This window comes from Somniosus microcephalus, chromosome 11, assembly GCF_052327205.1.
Source record: "Somniosus microcephalus isolate GS21.2 chromosome 11, FLI_Smic_1.0, whole genome shotgun sequence".
NCBI lineage: Eukaryota > Metazoa > Chordata > Chondrichthyes > Squaliformes > Somniosidae > Somniosus > Somniosus microcephalus.
In genome coordinates, this window is record NC_140997.1 from 39,913,903 (window position 1) to 39,930,086 (window position 16,184).

The 16,184-nt window shown below is 43.9% G+C and overlaps 1 protein-coding gene and 1 pseudogene across 5 annotated transcripts in view; both read right to left on the reverse strand.

The window, feature by feature from the left end:
- caskin1 (CASK interacting protein 1) overlaps nt 1-16,184 on the reverse strand; it is an 854,777-nt gene that overhangs the window by 535,957 nt on the left and 302,636 nt on the right. The window lies entirely within an intron of this gene.
- LOC147110502 (uncharacterized) overlaps nt 11,708-16,184 on the reverse strand; it is a 50,336-nt pseudogene continuing 45,859 nt past the window's right edge.

Sequence of the window (16,184 nt, forward strand, 5' to 3'; positions counted from 1 at the left end):
CCTTATGCTATGTGGAAGTGAAAGGATGATGGGTTTCCAATGAAAAATTACTTAACTAACAAGTTTCCAAGAAGGCAGTGTCCCTTTAACCACCCCCCCCCCCAAAAAAAACCCCACTCCGTCTGTGCTGTAACCATTTGATAATTCTATGATTCCTGTGGATTAACAGGCTGGCGACACGCTGCCACTGAGAAGTGTCGTGTCCTTTAACAAAGACATTTATGCTTTATAGCCACAATATTCTAGGGTAATTGCTCATTGTTTCAGATGAATAATTAATTATTTTCTAATTACCTTGGTGATCAATAGACTGAGATCCAAAGGGAAGCAGCTCGTTACTGCTGGAGGCAGAGGCTGCAGTTAAAAAAAAAGACAGCAAAAAAATCTGACTTTAATCAGACACAAATGGGCCTTTCAGGAACCAACTTCCTGCCTCTCAGCTGATTTCATCATGTTCGTCTGTTGTTACATTTTCCACACATAAATCCATACACGTGCGTAAAATGGCAAAATTTCAGCCACCTGTAAATCAACCTGTACTCTATATCTCTATAAAGTTCATAGTGGCCTTCCCAGTGTCTTGGTGGATAAACAGACGCACCAGCTATGGTACTGAGCCACGCAGAGCAGGAAAATCCCAGGTTCAATCACTGATCTCTGCTGAGTTAACTGATCTCAGCCAGGGCGGGTGTCGGGGCATGGCAACTGACCACAGCACTCCTGGGTAGGGTCGCCAACTGTGGTTGGACGTCATCCTGGAGGTTTCATCACATGACCTCCTGCCTCCAACCGCCCCGCCCAGTCAAACAGCCTTTGTGCCCCATCTCCAATATTTATATAACTAATAAATTAAAGTGTTCAAAGAAAATGTAAAAAAACGCACCATTTTTCTCTTGGGTGTTGCTCGCGGCAGTGTCCAGGAGATTAATCTTAAATTCTCCAGGACAATCCTGGAGGGTTGGCAACCCTACTCCTGGGTTATGAACGGGAGGCAATCAGCCAGGGTTCCTACTCCTGATCAATAGCCAGCGACCCCTGTTAGAATGTTAGTGAATGTTGGATGAGGCGAACATCAGGCCACTATATGAAGAATGAGCACTTGAGTGATATACTGGAGAGCTGCCAGTACCCATGCTTATTCGCTATTGTCATGAATAATGCACAGCTTTAAAATACACAGGACATATCTCATTAGGGACATCGAGTTGTAGATGGTACCATATGATGAAATGACATGCGGCAGCCTTGGCATGAGTGACTGATGAGAGGGAGAGAGGGGGGTAGGGGGGAGGGGGGAGAGAGAGAGGTGAAGAGAGAGAGACAGAAAGAGAAGGAGGGACAGAGAGAGAGTGAGGGGGAGACAGAAAGGGAGGGAAAAAGCAAGAGAGGGAAGGAGAGAGACAAAGAGGGGGAGAGGGACAGAGAGAGGGAGATAGTGAGAGATACAGAAAGAGAGGGAGAGGGAAAGCGAGAGAGGGAGAGAGAGAAGCACAGAAAGGGAGGGAGAGAAAGAAAGGGAGAGAGAGGAAGAGAGAGAGAGAGAGAGGAGGAGAGAGAGAGAGAGGGAAAGAGCAAGAGGGAGAGATAAAGAGAGAGGAGGAGAGAAAGAGAGAGAAAAGCAAGAGAGGGAGGGAGAGAGAGAGAGGGAGAGAGATGGAGAGGGAGGGAGAGAGATAGATGCTTTCTAATCACCCGAATCAACATTCTAGATGTCGTTTGTATCTCTGGTTGTTAACCTTTTGTAGACTGAACCTGACCTTATTGTGATATCTTGAGACACAGCATATATATACAACAACACAACATGGCTTCTGGTAAGAACTGTACTGCATATGGCTTTATTATTATATGCATCAGTAGTCCACCAAATGGCTCTATTACACTTCTCCCTCCTTATTGAAGAAGTTAATCATAGCAAATAATCATTGTACATCACTTGCATGGTATACACAACTCTTTGTATACATTTCTCAAATGGAACCCATTTTATATTTCCAGAATTCTGTAACACAAACAAAAGATATGAACTTATTTTCCATATTTACAGATTAAACTTAAGGATAGTATTAGATCCAAAGAGGAGCCATATAAAGTTGCCAGAAAAAGTAGCAAGCCTGAGGATTGGGAGCAGTTTAGAGTTCAGCAAAAAAGGACCAAGAGATTGATTAAGAGGGGAAAATTAGCACATGAAAGTAAACTTGCAAGGAACATAAAAGTGGATTGTAAAAGCTTCTACAAGTAGGTAAAAAGAAAAAGATTAGTGAAGACAAATGTAGGTCCCTTACAGTCAGTAATGGTAGAATTTATAATGGGGAACAAGGAAATGGCTGAGCAATTAAACAAATACTTTGGTTCTGTCTTCACAGAAGAGGACACAAATAACTTCCCAGAAATGCTAGGGAACCAAGGGTCTAGTGAGAAGGAGGAATTAAAGGATTAAAGTATTAGTAAAAAAATAGTGCTGGAGAAATTAATGGGACTGAAAGCTGATAAATCCCCAGGGCCTGATAATCTGCATCCCAGAGTACTAAAAGAGGTAGCCATGGAAATAATGGATGCATTGGTTGTCATCTTCCAAAATTCTGTAGATTATGGAACAGTTCCTGCAGATTGGAGGGTAGCAAATGTAACCCCACTATTTAAAAAAGGAGGGAGCGAGAAATCAGGGAACTATAGACCAGTTAGCCTAATATCAGTAGTAGGGAAAATGCTAGAGTCTATTATAAAGGATGTGATAACAGGACACTTAGAAAATATCAACAGGATTAGACAAAGTCAACATGGATTTATGAAAGGGAAATCGTGTTTGACAAACCTACTGGAGCTTTTTGAGGATGTAACTGGTAGAATAGATAAGGGAGAACCAGTGGATGTGGTGTATTTGGATTTTCAGAAGGCCTTTGATAAAGTCCCAGATAAGAGGTTAGTGCGCAAAATTAAAGCACATGGGATTGGAGGTAATATACTGGCATGGATTGAAAATTGGTTAACAGACAGGAAACAGCAAGTAGGAATAAATGGGTCTTTTTCGGGGTGGCAGGCAGTGACTAGTGGGGTACTGCAGGGATCAGTGCTTGGGCCCCAACTATTCACAATATATATATCAATGATGATTTGGATGAGGGCACCAAATGTCATATTTCCAAGTTTGCTGACAACACGAAACTAAGTGGGATTGTGAATTGTGAGGAGAATGCAAAGAGGCTTCAAGGCGATTTAAACAAGTTGAGTGAGTGGGCAAATACATGGCAGATGCAGTATAACGTGGATAAATGTGAAGTTATCCACTTCGGTAGGAAAAACAGAGTATTATTTAAATGGTGCTAGATTGGGAAATGCTGATGTACAAAGGGACCTGGTTGTCCTTGTACACCAGTCACTGAAACATGCAGGCGCAGCAAGCAGTTAGGAAGGCAAATGGTATGTTGGCCTTCATTGCAAGAGGATTTGAGTACAGGAGCAAGGGTGTCTTACTACAGTTGTACAGGGCCTTGGTGAGACCACACCTGGAGTACTGTGTGCAGTTTTGGTCTCCTTACCTAAGAAAGGATATACTTGCCATGGAGGGAGTGCAGCAAAGGTTCACCAGACTGATTCCTGGGATGGCAGGACTGTCGTATGAGGAGAGATTGGGTCGAATAGGGTTGTATTCGCTAGAGTTTAGAAGAATGAGAGGGGCTCTCATTGAAACGTATAAAATTCTGACTAGGGCTAGACAGACTGGATGCAGGGAGGCTGTTTCCCCTGGCTCGGGGGGTCTAGAACGAGGGGTCACAGTCTCAGGATACGGGGTAGGACATTTAGGACTGAGATGAGGAGAAATTTCTTCACTCAGAGGGTAGTGAACCTGTGGAGTTCTCCACCACAGAAGGCTATGGAGGCCAAGTCACTGAATATATTTAAGAAGGAGATAGATAGATTTCTAGACACAAAAGGCATCAAGGGGTATGGGGAGAGAGCGGGAATATGGTATTGAGATAGAGGATCAGCCATGATCATATTGAATGGCGGAGCAGGCTCGAAGGGCTAAATGGCCGACTCCTGCTCCTATTTTTCTATGTTTCTAGCCACTGGTTTTCGGTTTCGAAGAGGATACCTTCTTTCTTGAACAGAACTTTCAGATCTTGTTGTAGGACTTTGACTCATTCTAGGCTGAGCCTGCGGAGAATTTTTCTCCAAGGGCTGACTTTGATCTACATTTGGACTCTCTACACTTTCAGACTGTTTGTCTGCCTGACTCGGGCTCAGACTTAAACTCTGAGTTTGTCTTGGACTTGTTTCTGGTACGTCTGATGTAGGATTTGCTATTGGTGCTCTCCTTGTAACAAGACTATCTGACTCATCAGAATAAATTGAATCGGCCCAGTTTTCAACTCCTTCCACATCTGTAGGTAAGATATGATCAATGTGAACAAACCTAACCTTTCCATGATCAAACATCTTGACCAAATATGTGCGAGGGCCACATATCTTCACTACTCTTCCTGGTAACCACTTTAACCATTTATGGTGATGGTTCTTCACTCTAACCTTCTGGTTCAACTTCACACTTCTCTCTCTAACTCTACCTTTATCATGACTCTCTTTCTGCTTTGATTGTTTCTCTTCTGTGGACTGTGCCAAGTTTGGCTTTAACAACAAGAAGCTGGCTCGTGGCTGTCGTTTGAGAAGCAACTCTGCTGGTTTTCTACCAGTAGTGGTATGAGGAGTATTCCGATAGGTAATCAGAAAATTTGCCAGTTAGTGGTCCAACGACAACTGACGTTTCTTTGGATTTGGATCCAACATTTGCTTGATGAGGGCATGTTTGACAATTTGTACTGTGCGCTTTGCTGCTCCATTTGAAGCAGGGTGGTACGGTGGAACTTTGATATGTTTCACACTGTTTCTGCTCATGAACTGTGTGAACTCTTCTGAACAAAATTGCAGCCCATTATCAGATACAATTTCTTCTGGTAGGCTGTATGAAGAAAACAATTTTTGCAAATTGTCTAGCGTTTTGCTTGTTGTTATTATCCCCATCGGAAACACCTCTACCCACTTCGAGTGACTATCTATCACTATGAACAATTGCTGTCCTTCTAGCTCAGCAAAATCTATATGTAACCTTTGCCGCACTCTGGGAGGCTATTTCCATGGCTGTAATGGTACTGATAGTGGTTTCTTGCTCACCGATTGACATGTTGTACTCTGACTGACTATGTACTCTATCTCTTTATCTAAACCTGGCCACCATAAGTAACTGTGTGCAAAGCTCTTGGTCAAGCATCTTTCCAGCTGCTGGTCATGAGGATCTCCTAACAATTTAGATCTGAATCTATTTGGGATAACCACTCTCTATATGAATAAAGTATGGATATCTGATATCTGGTTTGGCCATCCATTTGCTATGTAATCATACACCTTTGACATAATTGGGTCATGTTTGGTTGCCCTACCAATCTCTTCAGCTGTGACTGGCAGCTTATCAATGTATGAGAAATAGAACACTTCCTCCTTATTGGGTGTAACTTGTGATGGGGATGGCAACCTGGACATAGCATAACATTACTGTGATCAGCTGATCATCTGTACTCAGTGTCATACGTATACGCTGACAAAATCAAAGCCCATCTCTGCATTCGGGCTGCAGCTAAGGTTCGAACTAGGGACTTTGGTTGGAGGATTGCTGTCAGGGGCTTATGGTCAGTGATGTAATAAAACTCACTACGCACTTGGTTTGAGTATAAAGCAAGGCTTTAATCAACTTGTTTCAGAACGTGGAGGTCCAGTTGTACTTCACTAGTTCCTTGTCTTTACAAAATGTCCCTGGAAAGGTGGGCCCACACCCGAGTATTTATACTCCTTGGACGGTGCCACCAGCTGGCCGTCCAGCGTTATTTCACGAGTAGTTTGTTGATGAATGATGAGATTTATAACAATCAGTAACTATGGTAAACTTACGACCAAACAAGTATTTGTGAAACTTCTTGACCCCAAAAATCAATGACAAAGCTTCCCTTTCGATCTGCGCATAATCCTGCTCACTGGCACTGAGAGTGTGTGAAGCAAAAGCAATTGGTCTCTCCTCCCCACTATCTAGTACATGAGAGATCACTGCCTCAACTCCGTATGGAGAGGCGTCACACGCTAGCTTGATCTCCTTAGATACATCATAAAAGTGAACTAACATGGTACTAACTGGCTTTTACACTCTTTGAACTCTGTGTCGCATTCTTTTGACCACTTCCAAGGGATCTGTTTTCTCAACAGCTCATTCAGTGGATGTAACAATGTAGCCAACTTTGGGAGGAACTTTCCATAATAATTCAAAAGACCCCAAAATGATTGAAGTTCAGAGACATTCTTGGGAGTGGGTGCATTTCTGATTGCATTCAGCTTTCCCTTGGTTGGATGGAAACCATCTTTGTCTACTCTGTGCCCGAAGTACTCCACTGAGTTTTGAAACAACTCACACTTGTGAGCTGTCACTCGTACTCCATGTTTCTCTAGCCATTTGAGCACATCATTCAACACCTCATCATAGATTTGCCTGTTTGGTACTGAAATGAGTATGTCATCCAAATAACACGCTACCCCTTCGATCCCTTGCAAAATTTGGTTTATCACCCTCTGGAATATGTCGGGGGCAGAAGACGCTCCAACTAGAAGCCTACTGAACTGATATAGGCCTCGGTGAGTATTTACAGTCAAGCATGACTTGGACTCTTCATCTAACTCAAGTTGTAGGTAGGCATTTGTTAGATCTAATTTCGAAACAATTTGGCCACCTGTCAGTGTTGTGAACAAATCTTCCACATTTGGCAACATATTGGGTAGATTACACTCTAGAACCTGGCTTACAGTTACCTTACCATCTGACTTAGATACAGCAACAATGGGTGTAGCCCAATTACTCAGATCTACCTTAAAGATATTGGCCCAGAAATTCGGGTCGGAGGCTTCCCGCGGGTGCAAGCCTCCGACCAGCACTTACCTAGCGCACCGGCCATTGTGCTGTGGGCCCGCATGGGATACCAATCCTGGGCCTCCTCCAACTGCCAGTGTGCAGTGCTTGCGTATCCCATGGGCGCAGTTAGTTCGAAGTGTCCCCTGGAATCACGTGGGCCATGGAGAGCCAATGGTAGCAGGGAATCTGTATTCATAGATTTGACGGGAAGACCTGTCAAAACTATGAATACAATTCAGCCCCAAAACATAACTAAAACTTCAAATAAACTTTAAAAAATAATCACATTTTTAAAATAACTATAAATTACATAAAATAACAATTTTAAACAATAATTTAAATTTTTGAAAAAGTTAATTACAGTTTCTAACGGGGCTAAAAATAAACTTACCTTTCTTTAAAGCATTTAAAAATAATAAAACTGTGTAAAAAATGTTTTAATTTTACTTAATTCATCACTTACCTTGTTAAAAGCAGGCCTTGCGACTGCTTTTTAAAAGTGTAACTGCTGGAGACTTACTCTCCCGGAGAAAGCTGCAAAAAAACCGGAAGTTCCAGGCGAACGCGCTGCCTCTCCGGCGCACGTGTTCGACCTGTGAACCCCTTCCTTTAAGGGAACGGAAGTTCCGGTTTCCCGCGCAAGCGCAGTGCATGCATGAAACCGGCACTTTCGTTGGGTCTACGCGTGAGTACCCAGCGCGTACTCACCCGTGGGGTCCTGAAGTTCTAATGTTCTCAGTTTCTAGTCTTTTGAGTGCGTAAAGTATGGGACGTGGCTTGCAGTAAACTGGTCTTGCGTCCTTCTGCACTCTGACACTCACTTTGAAGTCTTGGATTGGAATGCCCGTTTCGCTGAACACCTTCGGATACTGCTTGATGACATTACCTTTCAATGCAAATTTCGTTTCCACATGAAAAATCTCATTCCAATCCAGCTTCAGTGATCCCAACCAAATTCTACCTATTGTAAGAATTCGCAATAATTTACAGCTCCGAAGATTAATTTCTTTGATTAAAGAATCCCTGGGTGATGTGCCTTTAAAAGATTCCAGGGATCAAAAATGGCCGTCAGACCACATGGCCGAAAGCAAAGGATTTGGAAACAGCTTGTGTGTGTGTGTCTGTGAAGAAAGGTTCAATGGCAGTCAAATCTGTCAATCAAAGGGGTTTCCCCCCCACCCTGCAGCAGGACAATCGATGCCTGTTTACAGAACATTATACAATGTTGACTCTAAGATCAAGTGCTTGAAACTGTATATTAAGTGGACACATCCAAACTGAGGAGAAACCATTTAAATGAATGGGAGAACACATTCAAACCCATTACTGGACAATGGGGCAGTTGGATCCCTTTTGTTTTAGCCCAGAAACATCCAGATCTGGGCGGGCCCCAAATGGGGGTATAAAAGATAGCTTCCCAGAAGCTCTCTCTCTCTCTGGCCTCGCCTCCGTGTGCCTCTACAGCGTGGGAGCCTGCCTGAGGAGGTAGAACACCAGCAGTCTACTTTTAAAACACTGGGGTGTTTCTTACTTCGGGGCAGTGAAGATCTAAGTTCGCAGGGCATGGAGCAGGCATTTGTATTGGTGAGCATATATTTTTCTGGCCTTCCACAAGGCAACTTAGGATAGGTATAGGGGTGGGAATTAAAGGGAATTTTGTTAAGAACTGTGATTTTAGTCGATCTTCCCTCGTTGTGTCCGTTTCTCCTCCCCTATTTAAGTAAGACAGTGTTGCACCTAGCAGAGAAGTGCTATAGTGAACACTGAATTCGGTATTTAAAACTGTATTAAAAAGGAGTAGCTGTTTCAAAGTACTGTATTTAAAACTGTATTAAAAGGAGTGTTGCACCAAGCAAAGAAGTGCTGTGGTGAACGCTGTTAGCTGTTTTTTTAAGTAACTGTATTTAAAGTGCTGTTTTTAAGTAAAAGCCACTAAGCTAAGGTGCTGTAGTGAGCAAAGTGTTTCTATATTAAAAGTGCTGTTAAAAGGATTGTTGTGCTAAGCAGAGAAGTGCTTCAGTGAACACTTTACAGCTGTATTAAAGTGCTGTTTTTAAGTAAAAGCCACTAAGCTAAGGTGCTGTAGTGAGCAAAAGGGTTTTTAAGCAAACGGTGCTGGATTTAAAATAAAGTAGTGTTGCACTGAGCAGGGAGTGCTCTAGTGGACACTGAGTGTACTGCGTGTATTTAAAATAAAGTAGTGTTGCACTGAGCAGGGAGCGCTCTAGTGGACACTGAGTGTACTGCGTGTATTTAAAATAAAGTAGTGTTGCACTGAGCAGGTAGTGCTCTAGTGGACACTGAGGGTATTGCGTTAAGCAAAAGTGTCGTACCAGGCATAAGAGCTATATCGATTTTTTAAAGTTCTTTCTTTCTTTTGTTTTCAATAAATGCTGGTCTGTTTTGCACCCAAACCATGAGTCACGTTGTTTTCTGTCTACATCGCTACCGAATAAGTCCGGCGGTCAGAACTCAGGAATAGGGGAGCGCTTCGAAACTGTAAGGGGGTCCCTGGAGCAGCTCAGAGGCTTCTGACTGGCCAGAGACAAATAACCCCAACCCCGCTCGTGTGTGCTAATTCCTTACACTATCAAGGCAGGCTTGTCTCCTGCCACTACTATGAGAGGCAAGCTCTGACACTGATCCTTTTATTTCACTGGTATGGTGGCACTTCCTACTACAGGAAACTCTCTTTTTACCGGCACCTAAATAACCGGCAATCTCTCTTAACCGGCAAAATTCAGGAGTAGGTTCAGGTAAGTTTTACTTCATATTAGTGGCCGTGTAACCAGGGTTCCTGGATCTGTGGCCATGTAACCGGGGTTCCTGCACCTGTTGCTATGCAACAGGGACGCCTGGATCTGTGGCCGTGTAACCGGGGTTCCTGCACCTGTTGCCATTGAACAGGGACACCTGGATCTGTGGCCGTGTACGGGGCTCTTGTACCTTAGTAAGTATACCTCTCTGTAATCCAGACCTTTTGATCAACCGGCACCACGCCGGTCCCGTCGGTGCCGGATAAAAAAGAGTTTCTTGTACAGGGATTTGCTCTCCTGAGTATCCTCGCAGCTCTACCTTTGATTTCTCTAGTCAATAATCACGCAACCTGATGCGATATAGTGATTCCGGTACTACGCTCACGGATGCACCAGTGTCAATTTCCATGGGTATTCTGGTTCCTGCGACATCTACTTGGATGACGATACCTCGCGAATCGCTGTTAGATACCTTCGTGCTCCTGATAACGTGAATCTCCAGAAACTCCTCATCCTGCTGCTTCTCTTCAACGGCATGTAGTGTCTGCTGAGTTCTACTTACATAAGAACATAAGAACATAAGAAATAGGAGCAGGAGTAGGCCAATCGGCCCCTCGAGCCTGCTCCACCATTCAATAAGATCATGGCTGACCTGATCCTAACCGCCAATCTACTATTACAGAACCATCTCCTGAATCTAACAGAATTAGACACACGAAATAGGAGCAGGATCAGGCTACACGGCCCCTGGGCCCTCTCCGCTACCCACAGGGCCATGACCGATCCGAACCTAGACTCATGTCCAAATTCCTGCCCGCTCCCCATAACCCTTTATTCCCTTTACTTCTAGGAAACTGTCTATTTCTGTTTTAAATTTATGTAATGATGTAGCTTCTACAGCTTTTTGGGGCAGCATATTCCATGGACCTACCACCCTCTGAGTGAAGTAGTTCCTCCTCATCTCAGTTTTGAAAGAGCAGCCCCTTATTCTAAGACTATGCCCCCTAGTTCTAGTTTCACCCATCATCGGGAACATCCTCCCCGCATCCACCCGATCCAACCCCTTCACAATCTTATATGTTTCAATAAGATCGCCTCTCATTCTTCTGAACTCCAATGAGTAGAGTCCCAATCTACTCAACCTCTCCTCATATGTCCATCCCCTCATCCCCGGGATTAACCGAGTGAACCTTCTTTGTACTGACTCGAGAGCAAGTATGTCTTTTCTTAAGTATGGACACCAAAACTGTATGCAGTATTCCAGGTGCGGTCTCACCAATACCTTGTACAACTGAAGCAATACCTCCCTATTTTTATATTCTATCCCCCTAGCAATGAAAGCCAACATTCCATTGGCCTTCTTAATCACTTGCTGCACCTGCATACTAACCTTTTGAGTTTCGTGCACCAGGACCCCCAAATCCCTTTGTACTTCAGTACTTTCCAGTTTCTTGACATTAAGATAATAACTTGCTCTACGATTTTTCCTGCCAAAGTGCATAACCTCACACTTTCCAGTATTGTATTCCATCTGCCAAATCTCTGCCCACTTACTTAGCCTGTCTATGTCCCCTTGCAGGTTTTTTATGTCCTCCTCACTCACTACTTTCCCTCCCATCTTAGTATCATCTGCAAACGTTGATATGTTACACTCGGTCCCCTCCTCCAAATCGTTAATATAGATTGTAAAGAGTTGGGGACCCAGCACTGACCCCTGTGGAACACCACTAGTTACTCTTTGCCAGTTCGAGAATGAACCATTTATCCCAACTCTCTGCCTTCTGTTAGATAGCCAATCCTCTATCCATGCCAGAATATTACCCCCAATCCCGTGATTTTTTTATCTTAAGCAATAATCTTTTGTGTGGCACCTTGTCAAATGTCAAATGCGTTTTGGAAGTCTAAATACACTACGTCCACTGGTTCCCCTTTATCCACCCTATATGTTACTTCCTCAAAGAACTCCAGCAAATTTGTCAAACATGACTTCCCCTTCATAAAACCATGCTGACTTTGTCCTATTAAATTATCCTATATGATTATCCAAATGTCCTGTTACTGTCTCCTTAATAATGGACTCCAATATTTTACCTACCACAGATGTTAGGCTAACCGGTCTATAGTTTCCAGCCTTCTGTCTACTGCCCTTTTTAAATAAGGGTGTTACATTAGCAGTTTTCCAGTCTGCCGGGACCTTTGCTGAGTCCAGGGAGTTTTGGAAAATTATTACCAATGCATCCACAATCACTAGCATTACCAGTCGGTTTACTCTTCTGTCGGCACGCCTTCGCAAGATGCCCAGTTTTCTTGCAGTAGAAACACTCTGCCTTCACATATGACAGCTTTGTTGTCCCAGGCACCGATAGCACGACAACAATGCACTGTTAACTTGACCAGTTGCTGAGGCCTTGTGTCCCAACTGCCTTTTACTTTTAGCTTGCAGCCAATTCACCTCGGTTGTCTGACGACTGGAAATGGCGCGGAACTCTCGGGAGTATCGGTCGGCCATATCCACCGACATAGCTATCTGACATGCTAAGTCAAAAGTCAAGTTAGGGATTGCCAACAATTTACTTCTAATATGTTCATTTTTCAACCCACAAACAAAGCGGTCACGCAAAGCTCGGTCCTGAAAGTTTCCAAAATGACAGTGAATGGATAGCTTTTTTAAAGCTACAATGTACTCACTGATAACCTCATCATTTAATTGATCGCGTGTTCTAAAATGATAACTTTGAGCAATTTCCAGGGGCTCAGGACTATAGTGCTGTTCTAACTTGTTTAGGATCTCCTTCAGTGGCGTGTCCTTCGGCATAGCAGGAACAAGCAAATTTTTCAGGGTTTCATACACCTCGAGGCCTGCTTCAGTTAAAAAAATAGCCTGTTTCATTTCTAAAACTGCCTGGTTACGGTTTACATCATCGGGGACTTCGACGATACTATTCACGGTGAAAACGTTTCTAGCCACTTCACATATGCTCAGAAAGTCTCTTGGTCATGATAGAACTCACCCAAGCACCCTATTATTCCCATAGGCATGGCCATCTGGACTCTGGCAATATCGACAGTTCAGCCACGTGTGCTCGAAATATACCTCGGATTTTGAAGTTTTTCTGCAAAACGAATAACCTCTAACAGTCCCTCTGTCTGTTGACAGGATTATCCTCCAACAAAAATTTCAGCTAGGGAATCCGCAATTGCATCCTCATCGCCAATTCTGTGATATCTTGAGACACAGCATATATATACAACAGCACAACATTGTGTCGGTGCAGGCTCGATGGGCCGAAATGGCCTCTCTGCACTGTGAGGTTTCTGTGATTTCTGTGATTTCTGTGAACATAGCTTCCAGTAAGAACTGTACTGCATATGGCTTTATTATTATATACATCAGTAGTCCACCAGGTGGCTCTATTACATTTATATCTGTAACATAATACAAATTAAACCAATAGGCCAAATAGATAAAAGTGCCAAATAGATGTTACACAGTTTATTATTTTCATTGCTGTTTGTGGGGCTTTGTTGGATGCAAAATGGTTGACATGTTTGCCTAGATAACTATAATGATTGTAATTCTGCTTTAGGCAAAATGGTTTGACAGGTTTGAGAAACGTGATAAATGCAAGTCTTTCTTTTCATATTTGCTTTCCTATGATACACTCATCAGTTTCACTGCATCAGAGAGCCTGCAACAGTTTCAATCAAAGTGACTGAAAAAGTAATATCTGGTCATTTATCACATTGCTGTTTAGTCATAGAGTCATAGAGTTTTACAGCGCAGAAAGAGGCCCTTCGGCCCATCGTGTCTGCGCCGTCCATCAATCCCTGTCCAGTCTAATCCCATTTTCCAGCATTTGGTCCATAGCCTTGTATGCAATGGCATTTCAAGTGCCCATCCAAATGCTTCTTGAATGTTGTGAGGGTTCCTGCCTCTACCACCCTTTCAGGCAGTGAGTTCCAGCTTCCAACCACCCTCTGGGTGAAAAAGTTCCTCCTCAAATCCCCTCTAAATCTCCTGCCCCTTACCCTGAATCTATGCCCCCTTGTTATTGACCCCCCTACTAAGGGGAAAAGTTCCTCTTTATCTACCCTATCTATGCCCCTCGTCATTTTGTACACCTCAATCAGGTCCCCCCTCAGCCTCCTTTGCTCCAAGGAAAACAACCCCAGCCTGTTTAGTCTTTCTTCATAGCTGAGGCGCTCCATCCCAGGTAGCATCCTGGTGAATCTTCTCTGCACCCTCTCCAAAGCAATCACATCCTTCCTATAGTGAGGCGACCAGAACTGCACACAGTACTCCAGCTGTGGCCTCACCAGCGTTTTGTACAGCTCCATCATAACCTCCCTGCTCTTATATTCTATGCCTCTGCTAATGAAGGCAAGTATCCCCTATGCCTTTTTAACCACCTTATCTACCTGTTCCGCTGCCTTCAGGGATCTATGTACATGTACACCAAGGTCCCTCTGACCCTCTGTACTTCCTAGGGTCCTACCACTCATTGTGTATTCCCTTGCCTTATTTGTCCATCCAAAATGCATCACCTCGCACTTTTCTGGGTTAAATTCCATTTGCCACTTTTCCGCCCATCTGACCAACCCGTTAATATCGTCCTGTAGCCTGAGGCTTTCCTCCTCGCAATTTACCACCCCACCAATTTTCGTGTCATCCGCGAACTTACTGAGCATACCCTTTACATTCTCATCCAAATCATTAATGTAGATCACAAACAGCAAGGGACCCAGCACCGATCCCTGAGGTACCCCACTGGACACAGGCTTCCAGTCACAAAAGCAACCTTCGACCATCACCCTCTGCCTCCTGCCACTCAGCCAGTTTAGGATCCAACGCGCCAAGGCCCCCTGGATCCCATGGGCTCTTACCTTCTTGACCAGTCTCCTATGCGGGACTTTGTCAAAAGCTTTACTGAAGTCCATGTAAACCACATCCACAGCATTTCCCTCATCCACACACCTAGTCACCCCCTCGAAAAATTCAATCAGATTGGTCAGACATGATTTACCCTTGACAAAGCCATGCTGACTATCCCCGATTAATCCTTGCCTCTCCAAGTGGAGACTAATTTTGTCCCTCAGAATTTTTTCCAATAATTTCCCTACCACAGATGTTAGGCTCACTGGCCTGTAATTCCCTGGTTTATCCCTGCTACCCTTCTTGAATAATGGTACTACGTTAGCTGTTCTCCAGTCCTCTGGTACATCCCCTGTGGCCAGAGAGGTTCTGAAAATTTATGTCAGAGCCCCTGCAATCTCCTCCTTTGCCTCACACAACAGCCTGGGATACATCTCGTCTGGGCCTGGGGATTTATCCACTTTTTGGCCTGCTAAAACCGCTAGTACCTCCTCCCTCTCGATGCTAATATGTTCAAGTATGTCACAGTCCCCTTGCCCGACTTCTATGTCTACATCATCTTTTTCCATAGTGAACACAGAGGCAAAAAATTCATTTAAAACCCCACCTACTTCATCTGGCTCTACACACAGCTTGCCACTTTGGTCCCTAATGGGCCCTACCCTTTCCCTGGTTATCCTCTTGCCCTTAATATACTTATAAAACATCTTAGGATTTTCCTTTATTTTGCTCGCCAGTGTTATTTCATGGCCCCTCCTCGCCCTCCTAATTTCCTTTTTAAGTATGCCCCTGCACCTTTTATACTCCTCTAGGGCTTCCTCCGTCTTTTGTCTTTTGTAACTGCCAAAAGCCCCCCTTTTTTCCTAATGCATTTTTGTATATCCCTTGTCATCCAAGGTTCCCTTTGCTTGTTGGTCCCACCCTTGACCTTTACAGGAACATGTTGGTGTTGTACTCTCTCTATTTCCCTTCTGAAAGCCTCCCACTGTTTTGATGTGGATTTTCCTATAAGTAGCTGCTCCCAGTCCACTTTGGCCAGATCCTGCCTTATCTTATTAAAATCGGCCTTCCCCCAATTTAGAACCCTTATTTCCGGGCCGTCTTTGTCTTTTTCCATGACCACCTTAAATCTCACCAAATTATGGTCACTATCGCCAAAATGCTCCCCTACAGACACTTCCACCACCTGCCCGGCTACATTCCCTAGAATTAGGTCCAGTACCGCCCCCTCTCTTGTAGGACTTTCTACATGTTGGCTCAAAAAGCTCTCCTGGATGCGCTTTAAGAATTCTGCACCCTCTAAGCCCTTCACACTCTGACTATCCCAATTTATATTGGGGAAGTTGAAATCCCCCACTATTATTACCCTATTAATTTCACACTTTTCTGAGATTTGCCTACATATCTGTTCCTCTATCTCCCCCTGACTCTTTGGGGGCCTATAGTACACTCCCAGCAAAGTGCTTGACCCCTTTTTGTTTTTAAGTTCTACCCATATGGCCTCATTGGAGGAACCCGCTAATATATCATTCCTCCTTACAGCTGTAATTGACTCCTTAATTAATATTGCAACACCCCCTCCCCTTTTACACCCTCCTCTGTCTCG